Here is an 8,719-nt window from a genome sequence, read left to right as displayed (position 1 = left end):
CATTTCCATGACAACGATAACATACAATATTATTCTTCATGGTCACCACTGGGAGAACCTCAAATTCAAAATCTTTCTTTTTCTACAGAATTTCGTAAAAGAAAGCGAAAGAAACTTCTCAGTACCCACCGTGCACACACAGCGCCACCTCCACAAATAACTTTTCATTGGAGTTTAGATCAGCGGGAAACGTAAATAAGATCAAAGTTTGTGATGATGGTACATTAGTACAGATATGGTGCTTCTGGACAGTATCAATCGCTCTGTCTTTATTTCAAAACACAGCGTTTCGGAGAATGGATTCTGTTTTCAGGTGGAACCTACTCAGTTAGGCTCAATCGATAGAACTTGTCCCTGTCTCCGGAGATAGGGACCCAACTGAGTAGGTTTTACCTGAAGACGGAGACAGAATCTACTCTCCGATACGCTGTGTTTTGAAATATAGAAAGGGCGATGGATAATGTCCAGACACACAATATTTGTACCACAGGATACGTGCTGGAGAGGCAGTTGCGAACAGTGTGCATGTTAGTGGTCTTCTGAACGTACAGTCAATGACTTGAACCCCTCGCTTGCAAATTGTGGTATGGGTTATATGGTACGACGGCGAAGGTTGTTTGGGTGGCACTTACGCTATTGCTGTTTTGAGAGTGATGGCGTCTCCTGTCGAGCTTAGAGACCCCCGAGGCCACGAGGAAAACCGGTTGGCAGCAGCAGCAGCAGCACTTGGCTTGCAGTTCCAACACACTTCTTCCTTTTTTACGCTTTTCCCTTTCTTCCCTACCTGTGAATACCTGTAGCAGCCACTCGACTTTCTAACTCGGTTGAGGATGCCGGGCGTATTTTCAGCACCAACCCCAAAATGTCGCGAAGCGGTGCTTGTTTCGTGTGCAGGTGGCTTACGTGCAATTGGTATATACAGCTACGCAATGTGTTGTGAGACGCTGTCTCCGTTTGGAGGTAAGTACACATCATAAACTGCTGATCGTGGTGCTAGCAGTCGGATCTCATGCCAAACAAGATGTCTAGTTTTCAAATTAGTTTGTTAACAAATCTCCATCTTTCATTGGTCATGATGCTCGTTTATTGCAGAAACTAACCGAATGTTGACAAAGCTAACAAACACTTCAAATAAAACACTACATTGGTACATACATTCTGATGTTGACAAAGCTTATCTATCACACTACATAAAAGTATTAATTATATGTCATTGTATTGTATTAAATAGTATCCGTAATCATTATAGGATTGCATCTTAATGAGATTTGAATGTGGGGGATATTACTTGTTGCGGGAAGCCATTTTGAAGAATTTGTTTACTTTTACCTTTGCGTAATGCGAGTGAATCGACAGGAAGGAAATTTCAGTTCATGGTATAACGTTTATTGAATATCTCAATATTGAATTTTATGACAGCCCGTTAAGATGTTTCGAAGGCAGGATATGCAAACAGACAAATATGACCTTGCCATTGCGCTTTCATACTTTAACTTCTCAGTATTAAGTAACCCAAAAATTCTGGTCGGGCTTTTCACTAAAGGCGAAAGGAGCTTAAATATTAGAGTAACTGTGGAAGTTCAGGATTTTATATCAAAATTCGTAACTGAAGTTTCGTCCATCAGCAAACAATTTACTGTTTTGTGAAATATGTTTATATCAGGATGCCATTGTTGCTATTCCACTCTGAAATATTGCCCTGAAAACAGACAACAGTGTTTGACAGCACAGGCTTCTTCAGAACAAATTGCTGGTGTCGTAAGAGGCTTTGAAAAGTAAAACTTAAAAATCGAAACTCATTACACCTATCGCTAGAAACCAGAAATAAGCAAACAGTAAATCATCTTTGAGGGTGCGTCATTGTCGGACACAGTGTGGCCGCATTTTATGCGAATTTCAATTATTTATATTTGAAAAAGTGCACTATAACAAAATATCAGCGAAAATCACTTTATCAGAAAAGTTTGAAATGAAGCAAATCCCGAAGACTTCGGCAGTACATTTATTCCTATGATGAAACTTGTCTTGAATTATGCAAGGTCTTCTTGAACTCATCCCTCGTAAAAAAATGCGACAGCTCTGAACTGACAAATCATTACGGCTTCGTTAGAGAGTACTAGATTTTAATTTTAATAAACGATTGGTGCCATACCGGACACTTCGTTGAAAAAAGAGAATTTTCTTTCCGTAAGACTACGTCCTCAAGGAACAGCGTGCCCGCAAAGAATGTTTAGACAAAGTTTACCTTAATATTGGGGAAAGCGGTTGCGTAGTTTGTTGAGGCATCATGCCAAAATGCGGATGGCCGCGGGTTCGATTCCCGATGATGTCATTGGACTTTTTCAGTTTACCTAATCCTTCCAGACGAAATATGGTCCTGGGTTGACTCACCTCTAACAGAAATAAGTGCCAGGAATCTTCCTGGGGGTAAAGGGTGGCCAGTGCTTAAGGCTGACCTCACCGCCATCTGTGAGCCGATTGTCTAGAAAATATGGAAGCTTCGACATGTCACAACCCTAGGGACCCCAAGGACTGTTACAGGGATACCTTCACTTCCTTCTTATCTGAATACTTTTGCCTGGGCCCTTATTTTCTTCCAGTAGTGAAATAAATAAGTAAAGGAATCTCATTTTTTACACGAAATTTACGAACTAAACCAATTACTTACTTACTTACTTACTTACTTATGGAGCTGAGCCCTTCTTGGGGAGAAGCCAAATCTGCAGCTACTCAAGAACTTCCCAGCAAATTATGGAACCCAAAAGTTCATTACCGTGTTCATAAGAGTCTTCCACTGGTCCATAAGCTGAGCCAGATCAATCCAATCCATACCATCCAATTCTATCTCTCTAAGATCCATTTTAATATTTTCCGCTTAAATACGCCTTGGTCTTCCCAGTGGTCTCTTTCCTTCTGGCTTTCCCACAAATACCCTATATGCATCCCTTCTCTCCCCCATTCANTGCTACATGCCCTGCCCACCTCATCCTCCTTGACTTGATCATTCTAATTACAGGAATTACCTGTAGAAGAGTACGGGTTATGAAGCTCCTCATTATGCAGTTTTCTCCAACCTCCTGTCACTTCATCTCTCTTCGGTCCAAACATTCTCCTCAACACCCTGTTCTCAAACACCCTCAGTCTGTGTTCCTCCCTTATATCAGAGACCAAGTTTCACACGCATACAGAATCACAGGCAAAATTATAGTTTTGTATAATATAATTTTTATGATTTTTGACAGCAGACGAGAAGACAAATGTTTCTGGACTGAATGGTAACAATCATCACCCGAGTTCAATCTCCTCTTAATTTGCTCCCGAATCATGTTTTGATTTGTTTTCGATGTTCCCAAATATCTGAACTGTGCCACAATATCAAAACGTCTGTTTCCTATCTTTATATCATGATTTTGCCCTGCATTTTGGTGACGAGATAGCAACATATATTTAGTTTTCTCTGTGTTTACTTCTAGACCAACCTCCTCACTTGCGTCAAGTAAACTTTATGTGTTTTCTTTATGGTATCTACATTATCACACAGTAGATTTACATCAGCTGATGTGTCCCGTTTAATTTTAGTTCCACCTGGTTTCCTTGGAATTTCCTAATGGCATATTCTAAAGCAAAGTTGAAAAGGCGTGGCGATAAAGCATCTCCTTTTCTTAGACCATTCTGGATAGGAAATTTATCAGACAAATATTTTTATAATACGGACATTTCTATATGTTTCGTTTTAAAACATTTTAATCAGCTTAACTAGTTTCATGGGTATCCCAAACTCTATCAGAATACTGTACAATACTTCCCTCCTAAATGAATCATTGAATTGCTGATGTACTGTCACACTGTATTTCATTTTTTCTTCAATATGTGCCGAATGCAAAATATTTGATCTGTAGATAATCTGTTATGTCGAAACCCACACTGATAATCCCCAATAATTTCATCTATATATGGACTTAACCTTGAGAGAAGAATATTGGATACAATTTTGTATGAAGTTGATAGCAGTGATATCCCCCGATAATTACTACAGTCAGTTTTATCACCCTTCTTGTAAACCGGTATAATAATAGACTCCTTCCACTTATCAGGTAATTTTTCTTTATGACAAATAGAAGTAATTAGCCTACAGATCTTAGAACGTAATATTTAGCCTCTAGCATGAATAAGTTTGCCGAAATTTGATCACTACCTGGCGATATACAACTTTTCAATTTTGCAATAAGAATGTCGACCTCAAAAGGGCTAGGATCAGGTACTAACGGCTCAGCTGTGTGCATTTCTGTCTGCCTAACATCACTGACCCTACCTACATTCAATAACTCAGAGAAGTAGTTCTTCCACCTATTCAAAATGTTGTGGGAATCTGAAAGCAGATCACCTTTCTCATCCTTCACTAAGTTACTTCTAGGTTGGTAACCCCTCTTTAAGTCATATTCCACTATACAGGTCTCTAATATTCTTGTTCTTACTGTTCATTGCAAGCTCATCAATTTTGTCTTTCAGATATTCCCTCTTTTTGCTCCTGAAATGCCTGCTGGTTTCACGTCTTATATTGTTCAGATTATCCCTATTTATTTCGTTTGGATTCTGTAACCATTGCAATTTGGCTTGTTTTCCTTGTTCTAGTAACTTTGAGCATCCTTCATCGAACCATGGCTTATGCTTCTTCAGTTCATAATAACCTAGACTCTCCTTGGCAAACATTTTTATATTCTCTCTAATAGTTTCCCAAGCTTTATTAACATCCACTTAAATGTCCAAGTTTTCCAAAGCCGTGAACCTGTTTGAGATTTCAACACGATACTGCTCTTTGCCCTCTACATCATTTAATTTCTTGAGATTGAATCGCCCCATATGAACTCTGTGTTGTTTGTTTGCTCACTGCCAGTCTTTCCCTAACCCTTACCACCACGAGGCAGTGGTCAGTATTAGAATCTGCTGCCCTGAATGATCGGACATCAAGTATGCTTGAATGCCGTCTCCTATCTAACAAAATACGAGTATGGTCTATCTGACTGTATATATTCCCGTCAGGAAATGTCCAAGTAAATTTATGGATGTTACGATGTGGGAACACTGTACTTTTGACAGTATGATGTTTGATGTGGCAAAGTTTACTACTCTAACTCCATTATCATTACTAATTTCATGCAAACTCTCTTTGCCAATCGTTGGTTTGAAAATGTCCTCCCTCCCTACTTTGGCATTGAAATCTCCTAATAATATTTTCATAGGGTACTTCGGGAATTTATCAAATACACGTTCTAGTTCTTCGTAGAACCTCTCCTTTATGTCATCAATTTTATCTTCTGTTGGGGCGTGAACATTCATAACAATGATATCACACCAGCGACCTTTTAGTATTATGTATGATATCCTATCTCTAACGAACTCTGCCGTCTTAACTGCTGATATGATTCTCTTATGTACGAAACAACCTGTACCTACTTCACGATTTTCATTCCCCTTCCATAGAAAAATGTATAGTCTCCTGCTGGTGCAATGCCACCTCCATCCCATCTGACCTCCTGTACTCCCGCTAAATCTAACTTATATTTTAAGATTTCTTCTGCCACTGCCCTTAGCGAACCTGCCCTATACCAACTTCTGACGTTTCACGTACCGAATCTCATATTCATTTTTGTAACAAGGTTATTTTTATGGTGATGAGTTATTAGCTCCACGTCCAAACCCCAAGCTTGAGGACCACCCCCTGTCGGCTCTCCGCGACTGCTTATTCAATATATTTGCAGCTTCCCTCCATCCGCAACCTGAGGACGCGCCATGCCATGGTGACAGGGACCCACTTAACATGGGAACTAAAGCAGTACGGGAAGAATATATTTCCATCGAATCGTCTGTTTGTTTGTTTCAAACTGATATCAAGCTCGACAGGAATTTGTTACGAGAAACATATTTTGTCAGAACGGCCTAACCTCACTAACCTGAAATTTCCGGATGCAATAACGCCACATCTTCAGGGCTTCAGGGCGACTTAATATGTTGTTACGAATCTAATTTTACATTTTGGTCTTGATCCAGCTCGTTTCAGTTGTGTATATCACCGCCACTTCTAGTAAATTATCATGTAAAAAGGTAAAAGTTATCATTGTGCTTAATTAGTTAAGCGCTAATCCATGGAGACATATGAGGGAGTGACTGTATAGCTCCACCTTCTTAGAATTCGGCACTAGAAGGAGGTGAGTGCTTAGCTTCACGCCCTGGCCGCGTTACCCCCGGGGAAAGAGTGCCCGATACTCATTGAATGGGTGGCTGGGTGAGCCCCAGAGGAGGTCTGAACTCTGCGGAGAAAATAAAAATAACTTGGGGAACCGAAAACAGCCGTCCAGCCCGTCTCTATACCGATTAATGTAAACTTACGAAAAATACTTTTAAATTTTACCAACAGCCGTGTTTTGTCTTGTCAGCCATCTTCAAAACTGCTTGTGCTAATAAACGCAATTAAAATAATAACTACACAATGCAATGTTGTCCAAATATGAGTGCAATAGGCTTACAACTAAATAAGTGAGTAACGGTCGTGCCTTTTCTAAAGTTACTCGCTCAGGTGACGAATTTTCCCATGTTACTGAATTCGAAGCCAGACAGTGACCGCGAGCTCAGCGGCTTATTGCAAATGAACTGGTCCGAAAAATGGCGTTGTAGGTTTATCCTGTCAGTTACAGCAGAACAATCCAAAAATATTTTATCCTTATTGTGATCCCGTCAGTTGTGGTCTGTTGTTTACATTATTGCATTAGTGACTAATAACGTGGGTTCTGGATTAATGAGCGGGTTTATTTACTCTTGATACACAGCATCAGTAATCACAAGAAATTATAGCGCTATCGCTAGTCCTGCACTTTATAATTCACTGTTACACGCACTGGTCTACTTCTGGTAACGCAATTAAAACACAGGAACTATAACAGCCTCACTGAATTACACACTCCATATATTACACATAAAGACTTCTCTTCACGGCTGCACTCTTATAAGTAACTGCGCTGCACAACACTAATCTAAGTCAAAGTCAAAGTCGAAGTCACATTGCGACTGATGGTCAGTCAGGCAGTAACCAGATATTTATTGTTTGAGAGTTAAGGTTTTGATTTTATGGGGCGCCATCTTTGGCGAGAGAACGGGTCCATGATGCTTGCCAGCGCAGTCTTTCTCGAGTCTAAGTTCCTTGGGACATGCGACCATATTTCACAGTCTCAGATTTGAGACTTCCCTTTTCGTCGCCTCCCACGACTCGCAAGGTCACGGTGGAGGTATTCGAACCCGCTTCCACACAAGTAACTGCCTTGGTTATTCTCGAAATCTCGTTATATAGCCGCGGCACGGACAACACAGAAAACACTTCTAGTTACGGAGGTGGCATCGCACCAGCAGGCAAATATATATTTTTCTATGGAAAGGGAAAAGAAAATCATGAATTAGGTACAAGTGATTTCGTACAAAACAGAATCGTATCAGCAGTTAAGAGGGTAAAGCTCATTAGTGATAGGATGTCATATTTAAATTAAAGGTCGCTGGTGTGATATCATTGTTATGAATGTTCACGCCCGAACAGAAGATAAAATTGATGACATAAAGGACAGGTTCTACGAAGAATTAGAACATGTATTTGATAAATTCCCGAAGTATCCTATGAAAATATTGTTAGGAGATTTCAATGCCAAAGTAGGGAGGGAGGACATTTTCAAACCAACGATTGGGAATGAGAGTTTTCATGAAATTAGTAATGATAATGGAGTTAGAGCAGTAAACTTTGACACATCAAACATCTTACTGTCAAAAGTACAATGTTCCCACATCTTAACATCCAAAAATTTACTTGGACATATCCTGATGGGAAGATACACAATCAAATAGACCATATTTTGATAGATAGGAGAGGGCACTCAAGTATACTTGATGTCCGATCATTCAGGGCAGCAGATTGTGATACTGACCACTACCTGGTGGTGGCAAAGGTTAGGGAAAGACTGGCAGTGAGCAAACAAACAACACAGAGTTCGTATGGAGAGGTTCAATCTCAAGAAATTAAATGATGTAGAGGGCAAAGAGCAGTATCGTGTTGAAATCATAAGTAAGTATGTATGTAAGTGTAAGAACCCTTGCGTAACCTAGCAACTAGTAGCCTACAGAGAACGCCGTTCATTCTGTTGCTTGGTACGGAGGACATAGACAACACTGCCTCCTCTACTGTTGCGTATTGCACCGTGTTTACAGAGCTGTTGCCTGGCAACGCATTTATGAAATCCGTTACATTATTTTTGTTCTATAGTTCGATCACTCGGTGACAAAGTACTACAGTTTTCCCAAGTGATCTCGTGTAACCAAGTTTTCAGACAACAGGGAGAGAAAAATACAAGCAAGAATTTTGTCGCCTCTCTGCCAGCTGTGACAGCTAGAAAGACTCACTTCTGCTTTCCTCTCTCCGTGTCCGAAACAAAGTTCTGGGAAGAACTAACCGCCTACATTCCTTCGATACGACGCGAACCGCATAGAAAACGACGCGTCCAACGATTCTTCTATTGTTTCATGTGTATTCGTTGACGAGGTAACGTTTACCCGAGCCGTTATGTAGCAACGGTAGAGGGAAACACATATAGACACATAGACTTATGGGAAGGATTTATTAAGTACGTCGTTGAGATAGGCTCAGGTGTCTTGATATAAATATGAAGTTTCGTAAAGACTGGTT

The 8,719-nt window shown here is 40.2% G+C and overlaps 1 long non-coding RNA gene across 1 annotated transcript in view; it reads left to right on the top strand.

Annotated features, from left to right (window-relative positions):
* Positions 1-791: 791 nt before the first annotated feature.
* LOC111862550 overlaps positions 792-8,719 on the top strand; it is an 82,250-nt gene continuing 74,322 nt past the window's right edge. Inside the window, exon 1 of the long non-coding RNA XR_002842450.2 lies at positions 792-960. This is a non-coding gene — a long non-coding RNA (uncharacterized LOC111862550). The remainder of the gene's footprint in view (positions 961-8,719) is intronic.

This window comes from Cryptotermes secundus, unplaced genomic scaffold (genome assembly GCF_002891405.2).
Source record: "Cryptotermes secundus unplaced genomic scaffold, Csec_1.0 scaffold1293, whole genome shotgun sequence".
Lineage (NCBI taxonomy): Eukaryota > Metazoa > Arthropoda > Insecta > Blattodea > Kalotermitidae > Cryptotermes > Cryptotermes secundus.
Note: the sequence above shows the minus strand (reverse complement) of the source record. Positions and strands in the feature narration are given on the sequence as shown.